This window comes from Herpailurus yagouaroundi, unplaced genomic scaffold (genome assembly GCF_014898765.1).
Source record: "Herpailurus yagouaroundi ecotype Mexico unplaced genomic scaffold, PumYag 160, whole genome shotgun sequence".
NCBI lineage: Eukaryota > Metazoa > Chordata > Mammalia > Carnivora > Felidae > Herpailurus > Herpailurus yagouaroundi.
Genome location: NW_024412401.1, coordinates 42,607,114 through 42,623,847, shown reverse-complemented (window position 1 = coordinate 42,623,847; position 16,734 = coordinate 42,607,114). Strand labels below are relative to the sequence as shown.

At 42.7% G+C, this 16,734-nt stretch overlaps 1 pseudogene; it reads left to right on the top strand.

Annotated features, from left to right (window-relative positions):
• The first annotated feature begins 1,313 nt into the window (after positions 1–1,313).
• Positions 1,314–1,972, top strand: LOC121034350 (60S ribosomal protein L7-like; annotated as a pseudogene).
• Positions 1,973–16,734: the final 14,762 nt, after the last annotated feature.

Here is a 16,734-nt window from a genome sequence, read left to right as displayed (position 1 = left end):
GATAGAGATGCCAGGGCAAAAGCCAAAGAAGACCAGATAGAAGTGGGGGAATGTGAGGAGCTCTCAGAAAGTACAGGTCATACTGGGACACACACACACACACACACACACACACACACACACACAAAGAGTGCTAGGGGCGACTCTTGGTTTCGGCTCAGGTCATGACCTCACCGTTCGTGAGTGCAAGCCCCCTGTTAGGCTCTGCGTCGACAGTGCGGAGCCTGCTTGGGATTCTCTCTCTCCCTCTCTCTCTTCCCCTCCCCCACTCATACTCTCTTGCTTTTGAAATAAATAAATAAACTTAAAAAAGGAAAAAAGAGTGCTATAGAACAACAAAGCTAGCAGATCTCTCCTGACCCACTTACGTCTCCTGGAAGTTAAGGAAAACTAATTTCACATAAGAATAGGCAACAGGAAAGGATCAAATTTGAGTCCCATACAAATTTATCAGTGAAGAAAAAGAGTCGAGAGGACAATTGTATCTCCATTGGTAATCTATTGGCAATGGGAGTGCACCATAGAAACACTCCAGGCAGATGAAAACGGTGGGCTAAAATTTCAAAATGTGCTGAAAGAAATGAAGGTAATAATGGGGAAATGAAAGAAAACATAAGTCTATAACAGAAACACTTAGTGGTAAAGCTATAGGACTCTGGAAGAATTAGAAAGAAAAATTTGTTTTAAAAACCTCATTTCAGAAATCAATATTAAACTGGAAAGAGCACAGGAGTGGATAAATACAACCAGAAATAGCCTAAAAAAATAAAGGTTAAAAGGAGTAAAATTTTAAACATCAAAACAAATGAGGGAAGAGATTCAAAAAAAAAAAGATTTGAGAAAACGTGATAGAAATTGAAAATAGGTAAAGAGCCAAAATACATGTGTATAATATAGAAGAGTTCACAAAAGAAGAAAGCAAAGAAATGGAAGAGAAATCATTAAACAAACAAACAAACAAACAAACAAACAAAACACAGCTCTTCTGGCCAGAACTTTGGAGGATGCAGAGAACACAAAAAAGAAGGTTGCTTCTGTGCCAGAAAATCCTTAAGAAAAAACAAAGCAGAGGCACCTGGGTGGCTCAGTCGGTTAAGCGTCCGACTTTGGCTCAGGTCATGATCTCGTGGTTCGTGGGTTTGAGCCCCGCGTTGGGCTCTGTGCTGATGGTTTGGAGCCTGGACCCTGCTTTGGATTCTGTGTCTCCCTCTCCCGAGGCCCCTCTCCCGCTTGTGCTCTGTCTCTCCCTCTCTCTCAAAAATGAATAAACATTAAAAAAAAATCTTTAAAGAGAAAGCAAAGGGATTTTTGCCGTGTTGAAGATGAAGCATCTGAGAAAGAAGTTTGCCTGGAAGATGCCTCCAAAGGCAAGGAGGAAGCTTATCTACAAAAATGCTCAGCATCCCCACAGGAATATAGGCATCTGTGCAGAACTGAGCAGGGTGGGACAGGTAGGATGGCAAGAAAGGCCAGCAACTTCTCTGCACCTGCGGAACCCAAGTTGGCATTCGTCATCAGGATCAGAGGTATCAATGGTGCAAGCCCAAGTTTGGAAAGGTGTTGCAGTTCCTTTGTCTTTGCCAGAACTTCAGCGGCACCCTTGTTAAACTCAACAAGGCTTTGGTTAACATGTTAAGGACTGTGGAACCCCATATAGCCTAGGGGTACCCAAACCTGAAGTTGGTAGATGACTTGATCTACGAGTGTGGTTATGGCAAAACCAACAAGAAGCGAATTGCCGTGGCAGATAGCACATAGATTGCTAGATCTCTCGGCGAAGACGGCATCATCTGCGTGGAGGATCTGATTCACGAGATCTGTGGCAAAACGCTTCGCAGAGGCAAACAACTTCTTATGGCCCCTCAGATTATCTTCTCCATGAGGGGGAAGGAAGAAAAAGACCACCCCCATTTGGAGATGCTGGCAACAGGGAAGAGACCAGATCAATAGGCTTATTAGAAGGATGAACTAAGGTATCTGCCATGATTATTATTTTTGTAATCTGGTCAGTTAATAAACACATACTTTCAAACTGAAAAAAAGATCCAGTACAAAGCACCTTTCCTAAAAACAGGATCTGAAAGCACATGGTAGAGAAGAACACCAGATACTCAAGAAAACTTACCCAGAATGACTCCTACCAACACATGCTGAAAAGTACGTTGAGCTCCCGGGCAAAAGGACTGAGTCACTTAAAAAGGAAAGAAAATTGGATGGCTATCAGATTTCTTGACAGCAACATCTTATATCAGGAGACAATGGAATGACATATTTAAGATACTCAGGGAAAGAAAATATGAACCATATATTATTAATCCAGCTGAACTTACTTTCAAGTATAAAGACGGCAGACAAACTGCTATCAATAAGCAAGAACTCAGGAAATATTGTTCCCAGGAGCCTTTCCTGAGTAAACTACCAAAGAGTGAAATTGACTGGAGAGACATTGACATAAGGCCTGGTGGTGAGCATTAAATATATAGCTACCTGTAGAACAAAGTATAAATGATGCTTGTAAGAGAGAAGGTATAAGCCATGACAACCTTATGCTTGAAATTGTGGGAACACGGCAACGACTTTTAAAAAGGGGCAAAGCAAATAAAAAGTAAATTAAGCTTATGATTGCTTTATAGTTCTTACCTAGGAATAAAAGGATATTGTTTCAAATCAGTTCCTGGGATAGAGGTGGTGAAGAAGAGATTACTAGCAAATTTCAATATTATCCATAGTAGCAAACCAGTTGTCAATTGCCATAGATATGAAAGTATTGACATAAAGGAAGCGATTTGAGCAAACTTACAAACTTTCTTAAGTATTTCATCCTTAAAAAAAAATTATTCAAGTACACCTTCAGCCCCTTTCTCTCTCTCTTCTTCTTCTGGAATTCTTATGATACGGGTATTGTTTCGTTTGACTGCATCACTTAGTTCTCTAATTCTCCCCTCATACTCCTGGATTTTTTTCTCTTTTTCTCAGTTTCTGCTTTTTCCATATTTTTGTCTTCTAATTCACCTATTCTCTCCTCTGCCTCTTCAATCTGTGCGATGGCTGCCTCCATTTTATTCTGCACCTCATTTATAGCACTTTTTAGCTCCTCATGACAATTTCTTAGTCACTTTATCTCTGTAGCAATAGATTCTCTGCTGTCCTCTATGCTGTTTTAAAGCCCAGCGGCTAATTTTATGACTATTATTCTAAATTCTTGTTCTGTTTTATTGTTTAAATCATTTTTGATTAATTCATTAGCTGTCATCAACTGATGAATGGATAAAGAAATTGTGGATTATATACACAATGGAATACTACTTGGCAATGAGAAAGAATGAAATCTGGCCTTTTGTAGCAACGTGGATGGAACTGGAGAGTTATGCTAAGTGAAATAAGTCATACAGAGAAAGACAGATACCATATGTTTTCACTCTTATGTGGATCCTGAGAAGGTGAACAGAAGACCATGGGGGAGGGGCAGGAAAAAAAAAGTTAGAGAGGGAGGGAGCCAAACCATAAGAGACTCTTAAAAACTGAGAATAAATTGAGGGTTGATGGGGGGTGGGAAGAAGGGGTGGATGGGCGATGGGCATTGTGGAGGGCACCTGTTGGGATGAGCACTGGGTGTTGCATGGAAACCAATTTGACAATAAATTTCATATTAAAAAAATAAATCAGGGGCGCCTGGGTGGCTCAGTCAGTTAAGCGTCTGACTTTGGCTCAGGTCATGATCTCACGGTCCGTGAGTTCAAGCCCCGCGTCAGGCTCTGTGCTGACTGCTCAGAGCCTGGAGCCTGTTTCGGATTCTGTGTCTTCCTCTCTCTCTGACCCTCCCTCATTCATGCTCTGTCTCTCTCTGTCTCAAAAATAAATAAACGTTAAAAAAATTTAAAAAAATAAATCAAATCTACCAAAATAAATAAATAAATAAATAAATTTTAAAATGTAGAAATAAATATCATAGACCAAATTATGAAAGACTATTTGTATAAAAGATAGTACACTTATAAACACAACATAAAACATGACGGAGTAAAAAGAAAATATAACAATCATATCTAGAGGTGTCATGGGACGGAGCATCCGGGTGGCTCAGTTGGCTGAGCGTCAGACTTCAGCTCAGGTCACGATCTCGTGGTTCCTGAGTTCAAACCCCACATCAGTCTCATTGCTGTCAGTGCAGAACCTGCTTCAGACCCACACCCCACCCCCTCTCTGCCCCTTTCCTGCTTGTGCTTTCTCAAAAATAAATTTTAAAAAAACATTTAAAAAAAGATACAAGAGTAGGGGAATAATGAAATGGAAAACTTAAACCAGTAAGTCCAAAGGTTGGTACTTAAAAAAAATATATCAGCAAAGTAAGCTATTTGCATACCTAACCAAGAAATTGGTGGAAGAAAGCATACATACATAAAATTAGAAATAACAAGGAGGGGGGGCACTTGGGTGCTCTGTCGGTTCAGGTCATGATCTCATGGTTTGTGAGTTTGAGGCCCGCATGAGGCTGTCAGCTGTCAGTGCAGAGCCTGCTTTGGTTTCTCTGTCCCCCCCTCTCTCTGGCCCTCCTCTCTCTCTCTCTCTCAAAAATTAACATTTAAAAAAAAGAAATAAGGGGGGGATGACTATTAAAAGAAAAAAATCTCAAGGGACTACTTTGTAATTTATACGGAATATACCTGAAAATCAGAAGAAATTGATACTTTTTTTTTCAACGTTTATTTATTTTGGGGACAGAGAGAGACAGAGCATGAACGGGGGAGGGGCAGAGAGAGAGGGAGACACAGAATCGGAAACAGGCTCCAGGCTCCGAGCCATCAGCCCAGAGCCCGACGCGGGGCTCGAACTCACGGACCTCGAGATCGTGACCTGGCTGAAGTCGGACGCTTAACCGACTGCGCCACCCAGGCGCCCCAGAAATTGATACTTTTTAAGGAAAACTACAACTTACCAAAATTCAGAAAGTTGCAAACAAACCAATTGTCTTAGGAAAACTTAGTGAAAGTCGTTACAAAGCTCCTCATACAAAATCACTAAGATGGGTACTTTCATGTTTGAATTCTGCCAAATCCTGCAAATGAGATTATGTCAATGCTCCTTAAATTATTGCGAAGTATGAAAACATAAGGTACTCTTCCAAATTCATTTTCTAAGATGAGCATCATGTTTGTTCCAGAATCTAGCAAAGTTTGCCCCCCAAAATAAAAGTACAAATCAATGTTACTTGTGATATCAATGTAAAAAATTAACACCGGAATATTAAAAAGACATACATTACCACCAAGTGGGTTTTATTTCGAGAACACAAGTGTGGCTCAATATTAAGAAATCTATTAGTATTATCCATCATATTAATAGAACTAAAGAGAAAAATCATATGACATGTTTATAGATGGATGAGCCATTTAACAAAATCCAACACCTTACACATGTTGAACCCACTCAATGAAATAGGAAATATCAGAGGGCATTTTCTTAGTCTCTGCCAACATTTGCATTCATTATCCAAATGAGTCCTAATGACAATCTTACAAGGTAGGTAATATTTCCATTTGCTTATAAGAAAATTACTGCTTTGAGAGAGAAAATAAATGATCTAAGGACACATGTCATTAATATGTGGGAAAGCAGGTATTTGAATTTACCATCACCTGACTCCAAATCTTATGAGCGTCTCTTACCTACATTATTCTTCCTTTTACTGGCTCTTCAGAGTTGTCCTTGATCACCATAGATCTCAGATTCTACTTCGGGGTGCTTCTACCTTTTAGAAACTGTGAATTTTGCTTCCATCATGCAGTCCTTTAAGCCTAATGTAAAATTTAACCCCTTCAGAATTAGCAAGCACCAGAGTTAGCATGATGAAAATGATTATCCCTAACATTTGAGAATGTGCTATATTTTACAAGGGAATTGTGGAAGGCCAAGGCTGGGAAGAGTCACATCAGCTGGTACCCTGTTCTCAGCGTTCTACTCATTTTCTAGGCTCTTCTTTCCTCCCTCCTTCTTTCTACCTTCCCTTCTCCACTCCTTTTGGTCATCCTGAGAGCCCCAAATTCATCTTCCTAGATGACCAAGGGTAGCACGCTGCTCTCCTCCTTATGTCTCCATGCCCTCCTTAGAAAGCTGACACACAAAAATTCATACTTGTTGGGGCGCCTGGGTGGCTCAGTCGGTTGAGCGTCCGACTTTGGCTCAGGTCATGATCTCGCAGTCCGTGTGTTCGAGCCCCACATCAGGCTCTGTGCTGACAGCTCAGAGTCTGGAGTCTGCTTCGGATTCTGTGTCTCCCTCTCTCTTTGCCCCTCCCCTGCTCAGGCTCTGTCTCTCTCAAAAATCAATAAACATTTAAAAACATTTTTAAAAAAATCATACTTGTTTTCTCCGAAAAGATCATCCTCTCTTTAGTGCCTTCTATTAAGGTTATAGATATCATCTCCTCATTGTTATACTCATAAGATGCAAGGCCCTGAATGGGCCACAGAGGCAAATAGTACACTAGGTCTGGAAAACATACCATCAGAGATAAAACTTGTTGATAGGGATGTGCTATAGAAAACAGTTCGGCGGTTTCCCCAAAGGCTAAATGCATAATTGCCAAATGACCTAACAATTCTATATATGCCACACAGAAACTTCCTTGTAAATGAATCTTTATAGAAACATTATCATAATAGCCTTAAGCCGGAAACAACTCAAATTCTCATCAACAGGTGAATGGTTAAAAAATTAAAAAAAAATGTATACCCATATGGTGGAATATTACTTAGCTATAAAAAAAGAACAAAACACAGATATGTGTTACAATGTAGATGAGTCTTGAAAAAATTGCCTACAAGAAGCCAGACACAAAAGGTCACCTATTACATGGTTTCTTTGTTATGATGCATCCATAATGGGGCAAATCCAAAGACGGAAAGCAGTTGAGATGTTGGCAGGTAATGGGCAAAAGAAGAAAGAATGATCACTTAATGGGTGATGGGGTATTTTTGTGGGATGATGAAAAAAAACTTTAATGTTTATTTATTTTTGAGACAGAGAGAGACAGAGAGTGAGCAGGGAAGGGGCAGAGAGAGAGGGAGACAGAATTCGAAGCTGGCTCCAGGCTCTGAGCTGTCAGCACAGAGCCTGATGTAGGGCTTGAACTTGTGAACTGCGAGAGCCAAAGTCAGACACTTAACTGACTCAGCCACGCAGCACCCTGGGATAATGAAAACTTTCTAAAACTACAGGGAGCTGCTTCTTGCACAACACTGTGAATTTTCTCAATACCACTGTGTCGCACACTTTAAAATGGTCGATGGCATGGTATGAGAATTTTACCTCAATAAAAATCAATACACAAAACAAACAAACAAACAAATAGCCAGTGGTCAATAGTGTAAGTGCCATTACTTGGGGATCAGTGGGAGAAAAAAAATCAAGCCTTAGGGATCTCAGGCTGGATGTCCTTGAAAGGTGAGCCCGGGAGGATAGCTTGAGGCTCCCAGATCTCATTACACTTGCATTCAGCTGGTGGAATCTGGATTAGGACTCATCTCTCTGGCTGATACTGAGGAAGGCAGGTGGCTAAAGGGTTTGAAGCCCCAGTGACATTCAATCAGGCGTCCAACCAGCTATGCTGGGTCAAGAGAAACAAATGGTGCTGTCACCTCCCCTATTCCACTGTGCAGAGTATCTTGACTATAATCAACTGCATAGGAATATCCAAGTATAGTCTCCTTAGAAGGTCCTTCACTCTTAAAATCACAGGGACCCCTAAATGCCACCATTGAGATCTCTGTTTTATTTTTTTAACTTTTTTTTTTTAACGTTTATTTACTTTTGAGACAGAGAGAGACAGAGCATGAATGGGGGAGGGTCAGAGAGAGGGAGACACAGAATCCGAAACAGGCTCCAGGCTCCGAGCTGTCAGCACAGAGCCCGATGTGGGGCTCGAACTCATGGACCGCGAGATCATGACCTGAGCCGAAGTTGGCCGCTTAACCGACTGAGCCACCCAGGTGCCCCGAGATCTCTGGTTTTAATAGACCTGCTTGACCTGAAAGTTAGACGGAGGTTATCAAGTATTATTATTATTAAAGTTTATGTGTTTATTTTGAGAGAGAGAGAGAGGCAGAGAGAGAAGGAGAGAGATAATCTCAAGTAGATGTGGGGCTCCATCCCATGAACTGTGAGATCATGACCTGAGCCAAAATCAAGAGTCTGACGCTCAACCCACCGAGCCACCCAGACGCCTCTATTATTATTATTTTGGTGAAGATTCAGAGATAATCTTTCTTACTGTAAAATTTTCACTGAAAACATTAATTACATTTAAATGTGTGTTTGCAGAGGAATATCAAGGTCCCCTATGTTTGTATTTTTGTACTTTTATCAGTGTTAAACTTACTCCCTTTTATCAGTTTTTTTTAAGTTTATTTATTTTGATAGAGAGCTTGCGTGCAAGTGGGTGAGAGAGAGAGAGAGAGAGAGAGAGAGAGAGAGAGAGAGAGAATCCCAGGCAGGCTCCACACTGTCAGTGCAGAGCCCAACACAGGGCTCGAATTCACCAACTGTGAGATCATGACCAGAGCTGAAATCAAGAGACATTTAACCAACTGAACCACCCAGGGGCCCCTCTTTTGTCAGTTTTTAAAGCATATTCATGTCACTTGCCGGGTATTAGACACCAAGAAAGGCACTGGCCAAGGAAGGAGACAAGATGTACGTGTTTCTTCCTTTCACAGCCATTACAGTCCCGAAGGGAATTTGGAATTATGCACACAGTTCCAGGCACTAGGAATTCTATGAAAAGGGAAACCTGACAAGCCATGGGGGCACCCGAGTGGGAGCCTACTCTAGCCTGGGGGGATCAGGAAATCTGGGGTGACTCTTCCAAGGAGGTGATGTCTTAGATACGTTACGCAGGGTAAAGTAGAGGCTGATCACATGGAGAAGACCTGGAAGAATGTACAGGAAGCAGGGACACCCTTGCCGGTAAGCAGGACAAGTGTTATCATTGCCACCGAGGAAACCGAGGCTCGGAGAGATGGTGGTCTATTCACGATCACATTGGTACAGTGATACAGTTCAACAGAAACCTCAAAAAGCTTTATGACAGTCTTCCAAGCAAACAGATGATGAAATAAGACTTAATTACATTTGCGCTAGATTCGCAAACACGTCCTGGCCGACTCAGCTGTTATGGTTATGATGTCAACAGCGGGACACTTGGGTCCAGCACACCATCCGGGGCTAAATCCAGTCGACGAATCTACCAAGATTTTGATCGAAATCCCTCTGACCTTCATTAGTTTCGGCTCTCTCTATCCATCGGTCATTCAGTCCATCAGTAAAAGCCAATTTAATCTTCCAAAAATGAAATATTTCTGCACTGACCCCTAGGAGGCCACAGATGCCCAGGAAATATCTTGCCCATGATCTTATATGTCAGCACATTTCCTTCCCTTTAATGGCCATCAATCCAAGGAGGGCCTCCACATTGGAAAGTTAGTTGATAGGGGAGAGAAACTAATGATGCAGGTTTTAACCAGAATGAGAAAGGCCCATGGTTCAAATGTCGTCCAGAATCCGTGCTCAGTGTCTTTAAAAAAACAACAAAAGAAACAGCAACTTGGAAGAAAGGGTGGACTCAGTGGCTGTATTTCTAGAAATTTCTTCTGACTCTAGGCATTTCTTTCCTACGTGTTAAGATATGTGTATCATCCCGTGCCCCATCATCTTAAAATCTTTAAAAATACCAATATATGATGAAGAATGACCTCACAGGTTAAATGACAAATGATAACATTTGTCCTCCAAGGTTCTGTGTGTGAACAAAGATCTTTAATGCCTTCTTCCCCAAAGAGAGAAACACAGAGTTTTAGAAATCAAACAGCTCAAAGTTTCAGTGAATATTTTGGGGAGGAATACGAAGTGAATAAATCGTAGGGAGTAGATGTTAGAAACAGGGATACCTGGATTTCAACTCCAGATCTGCCCCTCAGAAACTGTGTGCTCCTGTGAAAAGCTCACCTCTGCCAGAGAAAGAGAAAGAACAGGAAGATTGGCAAGAAAGCTGCCCTTTGGGAATTAGAACTTCTTTCAGTGTAGACAGAGATACGGGAGTAACATGGAGACTGGCTGGGGATTAGTCCTGAGAGGGAGGCTGGGGTCAGACTGAGAAATACTGACTGTCTTAGGAAGGAATTTGCCCTTGGTCTGGTATAAAATGTGTTTTCATTTAAGATTTTCTAGTGAAGGAGTAGCATGATCAAAGCAGCATTTGACAAAAGGAATGGAAAAGGACACTTACGAAGTCAAGGACAGACTTTTTTTTGACCTGAGAGATCGCTTAGAGGCTCCCGCCCTGGAGAGGGCTCAACCGAGGACGGACAGTATAAGAGACAGCGCCCATATACTTGGGAGTGAGTGTCCATGGAATGTGGAGGGATTGCCTGGGCAAGAGCCCAGATGCTAGTGAGATGCCACTTTGGACGGGGCCGTCTAGATTTTCAGGAGCTTTTTAGGGATGAAGTAGAATCCAAAGACCACAGTCTTGGCATCAGACTCATCTTTCTTTGAGTCCTGGATCCGCCATTTAATAAATTTGTGAAGTTAGCTGTGTCTCCCCCTGAGTCTCACTTTTTTCATCTGTAAAACAGGAATGACAAGACTAGTAACTTCATAGGATTACAGTGAAGATTGAGTGAGAAAACGCATAAAATGACATCTTGAAGTCATCAGCATGTAGGAAAATGACCAACAAACATTATATATAATCATTAATCACATATTATGGAATACATGGAAGCTAGAAAGCAAAATGGATTTGAAGGTGACATTTTCTAGAAGCCAAATTTGTTTAGGCAAAACCAGGGATTTTATCTATCTATCTATCTATCTGCAACTAAAGCAGTGTTTCAGTGGCTCCCGTGGGATGACAAAACCAAGGGTCTGAACATCACAAGGTGTTTCCATCTTTGTTTCTGCTTTCTCTTGGTGCAGGTTTTGTCCTCTTGAAAGGCTTTGTCTTCATCACGAGAAGCAGAATCAGAAGTGTTTATAACCAAGCATCTCAGCTTTGTCAACAGAGATGGACTGGCTCCCTGAAGCACCATTTAAGATCCTCCAGGGGAAAAAAAAAATTCTGATTGACCTAATTTGGCCAGGTCACTACTAGGACAATCATCTATAGCCAGGGTGGGGGGAAAGGGGATCAAACCCTCATTCTTAGTACATGGTTGGGGTGGGCAAGGAGCATTACCAAAAATAGTCTGGTTGGAGACGTATTGATTTCGCCGAGCTGGCTTTACAAATTCGTATAAGGTCTTTTGAGCCATGGTGGGCACACTTTCTTTGTCTACCCTTTCTTTGCTGGCATAGGAACTGGGAAAGGTGCATACCCCTTCCCCCACCCCTCCCTCTTCCCTTCTCTCCATGCTCCCAGGAGGCTCTGTTGACCAGATACCATCCCAGACACTTGGCTACTGAGGGGCTATGTGGCTGGGTTAGGGTTCAGGCTGTCTTTGCCTGGGCCAGTCACCCTCTACCACTTGAGATTCTGGGCAGAGCTGTGGATGAACACATTTCAAATGCTATCAATATTTTATGAATTTCCATCCACTTACTTTAATGGGGAACTGTAAAAGCATTTAACCATATTACACCCCATCTCTCAGGCACTGCATTATTCCAACAGAGCTGTTTTATTAGAGTCAACCACCAGGGCAGTGGGGATGGCTTTACCCCCCCTCCCCCCCCCATCGGCATGTGTGTAAGTCTGTTTGTCTGTCTACCAACGTATCTCCAGTCTATGTATATTTATCAAATAAAGTCAACCCACAGCAAAGGGAACATCACCTTGGTAATAACGCATGTGCACATATACACACACGTGTGCACACATTTATATGCACACAGTGCAGTGCGCCAAGAAAGGTTTCATCTTCTGGCCCTGCTTGACTGGACTTGGGCTTTCAAAGGACATTTGGTTTTATGGACTCCCCTGGGTTCTTTCCTGGAGCATTTACTCCTTTGTCTTCTGGGAAAAAAATATCTCAGGGAAGCATCTTACCTGAAGTTTAAATGTCTGAAATTAGTGGTTAAGCATCCAGGCATGAGAGTGAGATGGACGTTGGTTCACAGCTCAACCCCACCATTTGCCTTTATGATCTTGGGCAAACCACGTGACCTCACGGGCGCCCTCTCTGTAAAAGGGGGATATCGGCAGCTCCCTTTCAAGGTGCTGAGGGCTAGGTGAGGAAGCGTGGGAAATCGCTCAGGGCAGAGGCTGCACGGTAAGAGGTAGATTTAGAACTTCTAGGCTACAACATGCATTTGTTTCTGGACACAGCTTCTCTCTGTCCCATCTGCTTGAGCACTGCTTCCCTTCCATCACTGTTTATCTACCCTCTCCCCCGCCCGCTTCACACCCCAGCTGGGTCAGGACTTCACCCCATTTCATCTGTCCTGAGAAGCCTTCCTCGGTCCTCCCAGACTGGGTTAGGAACCTTTCTCCCAGCTTCCCATCACCACCCGCTCTCTTTCCATAACGCGGTATTTAGCTCCCTCAGTTATAATTGTCTGTTCCCTCTGGGAGACAAGCTTCTTGTGGTCAGAGTTCAAGCATTATTTCTTAGCACAACTAACGAAGCCCTTGGGATCTAAGCTCTGCCAACCTCATCTCTTGAAAAGCTTCTAACTGGCCCCTCTTCTCTGTCCATTGAGTCTAGCCGCCATTTTGTTCAGCACTCACTCTGTGCCAGACCGGGTTTTAACCACGGTAGGTGCAATCACTAATTTAATCCTACATCAGCCTTATGAGCTAGAAGCCACTGTGATCCTTATTGTGCCAATGAGAACACTGAGGCTAGGATAGGATAGGAAAACCGTACAAGGTCACCAGCTAGTAATGAATAGAGCCAAGGTTCGAGCTCTGGTGGTCTCATTCTGGAAACTGCACCCACCACCATGCTTATTTATACCCTTCGCTCATTTAGTTATACTCTGTTCTATCCATCACTCCAACAAAACTGACCTCCACACAGTTCCTCTTACCCATGCCATGTTCAGTCTCAACTCATTGCCTTTGCACATGCTACCCTTTCTCCGTGAGATGCCCTCCTGCCTCCTGGATTATCTTCCACTTGTCCCTCAGGAACCAGAACACCTCCCTCAATGCCCTGTCTGTGTTTGCACCCAATATGATACTTACAGTGTATCATTCTGTTTACTTGACTCTTTGGCCATTGGTCATTGGCTTCCTGGAGTAGGGGCTAGGCCTTTTTTCACGTTCCTGGTGCCTAACACAGTTCCTAGCCCCTAGTGGAAAATTAGCATCTATTTGTTGAAGGCATTCTTCCGACATTCTTGGAAGGACTTTCTCAATATTGTCATCTCTTTTAATCCTGGCATCCACATAAATTGTATATGTAAATCTCTACCTTTGGTAACATGGCGATCTCAATGCATAGTTAACTGAGATGGCAGACCAAATGAAATAACTTCTAGATAAATGTACAAGTAATGTGTGTCTGTCTGAATTGATTAGGGACCAGACAAATGAGTCCTTAGGGCTCTAAAACTAGCTAGCGTCTACAGTGTTTGGGGTAAGGACTTGGTGTCTCACCACTAACTTTTCTGTTATTCTTTGAGGAGGAAACTGTTCACAAGGAAAATGGAAAATGAGAAAACAAAGTACAAGCTTTATGCCTAAACATCTGGGCCCATGTATCTCTATCCAAATGCTGAGCATCTTTGAGAAGAGACCCTTGCATGCAAGGTTTATGGCAAGAAGTTTAAATATCTCCTACATCATCACTAGGGTCTGCAGAACAGATTTTGAGTCCACTCATTCAAAAAGGCTCTTGGACAAGGAGGGTTGCCTGCTAATTCATCCAGAAGAATAGGGATCCATAGTGAAGAGGGGGCATGACCTCAAACTTGCTGCATTTTTTTTTTTTTTCATTTTCTGAAGGGTCTGTTGTATCCCTTCTGGCTAAAGTATTGGACACTCTTACTTCTAATATCTGACTTAAAATGCCTAGGAGTGGAGAGCGTGGGAGCGCTGGGTGTGAGATAAAGTTCACACCAAGACGGACAATGTCAAGCATCAAGTGTCACCGCTAGAAAAAGCAAACTAAGACTTTAAGTAGCAGGTCAGAAGACACGTAGACTTGGAATAAAATGGTAGCCGATGAGTAATGAAAAGAGGAAGATTGTAGATGTTTGCCACAAGGAGGGGTAGAACTTGCTTTGTCAACTTCCTGGCCAGGCTGTCAGGGTCACTGAGAAGTATAGATAGAGCTCACAAGGGAACACCAGGAGAGTCATGATCTTCTGAGTTAATGGTCAAGGAGGATCTTGGCTGGAGCTAATCTGCTTCTCATTGGCTCCTGTTCTCATCTGTCTCGGCGAGTCTGGGGGCAGTGACTGGTGGGATCGCCCTGCTGCCTTCCCCTCCCCCCGCTGCCTGAGCTCCTCCCTCCTTAGCACAAGAGCAAAGATCATTTCTGACAAAGAAATGAAATCAGCTGCCAAGCCCCATCACATGCCAGTGTTCCTCCCCTCCCCTCTTCCAGCAAAACCTTCCTCCTGAGCAGACAGAAAACATTTCAGCCTCGTGACAGCCCCCTGTCACTCCGATGCCGCGTGTCTCACTTCTGACACGATAACCGAGTGCATGAGACAGACGGCGTTTGTGTGATGCAGGCAGCTGTGTAGTGGAATCACAAGGCTGGGATGAGGGAGGCAGGTCAGGGCTCGGGCATTTGTGAAGCTGGGTCTTTTCCTTTTCTGTACATCTCCTGCCCGACAGGTTGATGCAGCAGCAAGCCTTTTATTTCATGCAGAATCCCAGTCCATGGTTCAAGGAACCCCAAACTACAAAACTCTACCTCGATCTGACGGTTTCAGTAAAAACTAGTTCAACTCAACTGAACACACACTTTTACTGAGATCCTGTTTTGTGCCACACAAAGAGGTTAGATGCCAAGGGCCACAATGAAGAAGAAGAAGAAGAAGAAGAAGAAGAAGAAGAAGAAGGTGGTAGAGGAGGAGATGAAGAAGAAGGGAGGGGGAGGGTAAGGGAGAGGAGGAGGAGAGAAGAGGAAGCAGAAACTTATAATGGTGGCTCCTGTTGAGGACATGCTATGGGCCACATTCTGTAGTCATTGTTATAGACAAATTTACATTTAATCAACCCAGTAACATTATGAGTAAGGTATTAATATCCCTGTTTTGCAAATGAAGAAAGTCAAGCTCAGAGAGGGGAAGTAACTTACTAAGCTCACACCAGCAGTACTCACTGGAGCTCTGATGTAGGTGTCTTTGGTTCCAAAGCTTCTAATGTTCACCTTTATGTTCTATTGTCACCAATAAGTCCTATGTAGTCAGCTACAAAGGATATATAGGCAAAGTGTTATTGTAACCAAAAGGAGGAAGCATGCCATATGGCATTTATAGGTTTCAGAGTAAGACAGACCTGCATTTGAACTCTTTCCCCATTTCTTTTTTTTAATCTTTTTAAATGTTTATTTATTTTTGAGAGACACAAAGAGACAGAGCGTGAGCAGGGGAGGGGCAGAGAGAGAGAGGGAGACACAGAATCTGAAACAGGCTCCAGGCTCTGAGCGGTCAGCACAGAGCCCGACGTGGGGCTCGAACCCACGAACTGCGAGATCATGACCTGAGCCGAAGTCAGACGCTTAACCAACTGAGCCACCCAGGCGCCCCTCTTTCTCCATTTCTTAATAGCTTGTGACACTATTAACCTGTCTAGACCTCAGTGTCCTCATCTATAACATGTAATAATAGCATCTATGTTATAGAATTATGGTGAGGGTTGAATAAGGGAACATGTGTAAAGTCTACATAGTTAACAAGTACTGAATCATCCTTTGTACAAAGCCTTTGGATGCAACCCCATTTGATCCAGAAAACAACCTTGGGCAAGATACTACTAATGTTACTATTATTATGCTCTCTTTACAAGTGTTAAAAATGAGTCTTAAGTAGTTTGTCTGATCAATGAATAGTGACGTGGGACTGGAATTCAGTAAGTCTGACCTCAAAAACTACTTGCAGGTGGACAAGTGGGCTCCACTGGCAGATGGGGCGGCTTCAGATCCACCTGAACATTCTAGAGAACTGCAGCATATATACTTTCACCACGCCAGGCTGCCTTCTTTGGCAGGAGGGCCTATTAGGGGACCTACTTCATCCTGTTGATCCTGCAAGAACATTTTGTTATACATAGGACAATCCTTGGAAATTGTCCGATATTCTCTTTTGGATGATGTATGCACATCAATTGCATATACTGTATGTTGGAAGAAAACAGAGTTGTTTGTTTGTTTGTTTGTTTGTTCTTGCATCCATGGATCTTTCCTTAGCTCATGCCTTAGAATAGAGCAGAGTCAATTACCAAAGATGTTTTTCTAACAAAGGTAGATTAATACCAATTAACAGGTCAGGATAGGAGTTGGGACTTTAGCCTGCTCCCAGAATCAGTTGTGATTTCATGTCACCTGACACATGCGTAATTACACACACCAGGAAGCATCCTCCAGCGTGTGCATCACAATAAATGTGTGCTTAATCACAGCCACTCTGCATATATGCTGAATTACACGTTCTGCTACCTGCAGGATTAATTACATGTCGTGTTACATGCACACAATCAGAAGAGGTGACATCTGATGACATTAAAAGACCTAAGGGAACATAAAGGAACAATTTTTAAACAGGTGCATAACGTGTGTGCTT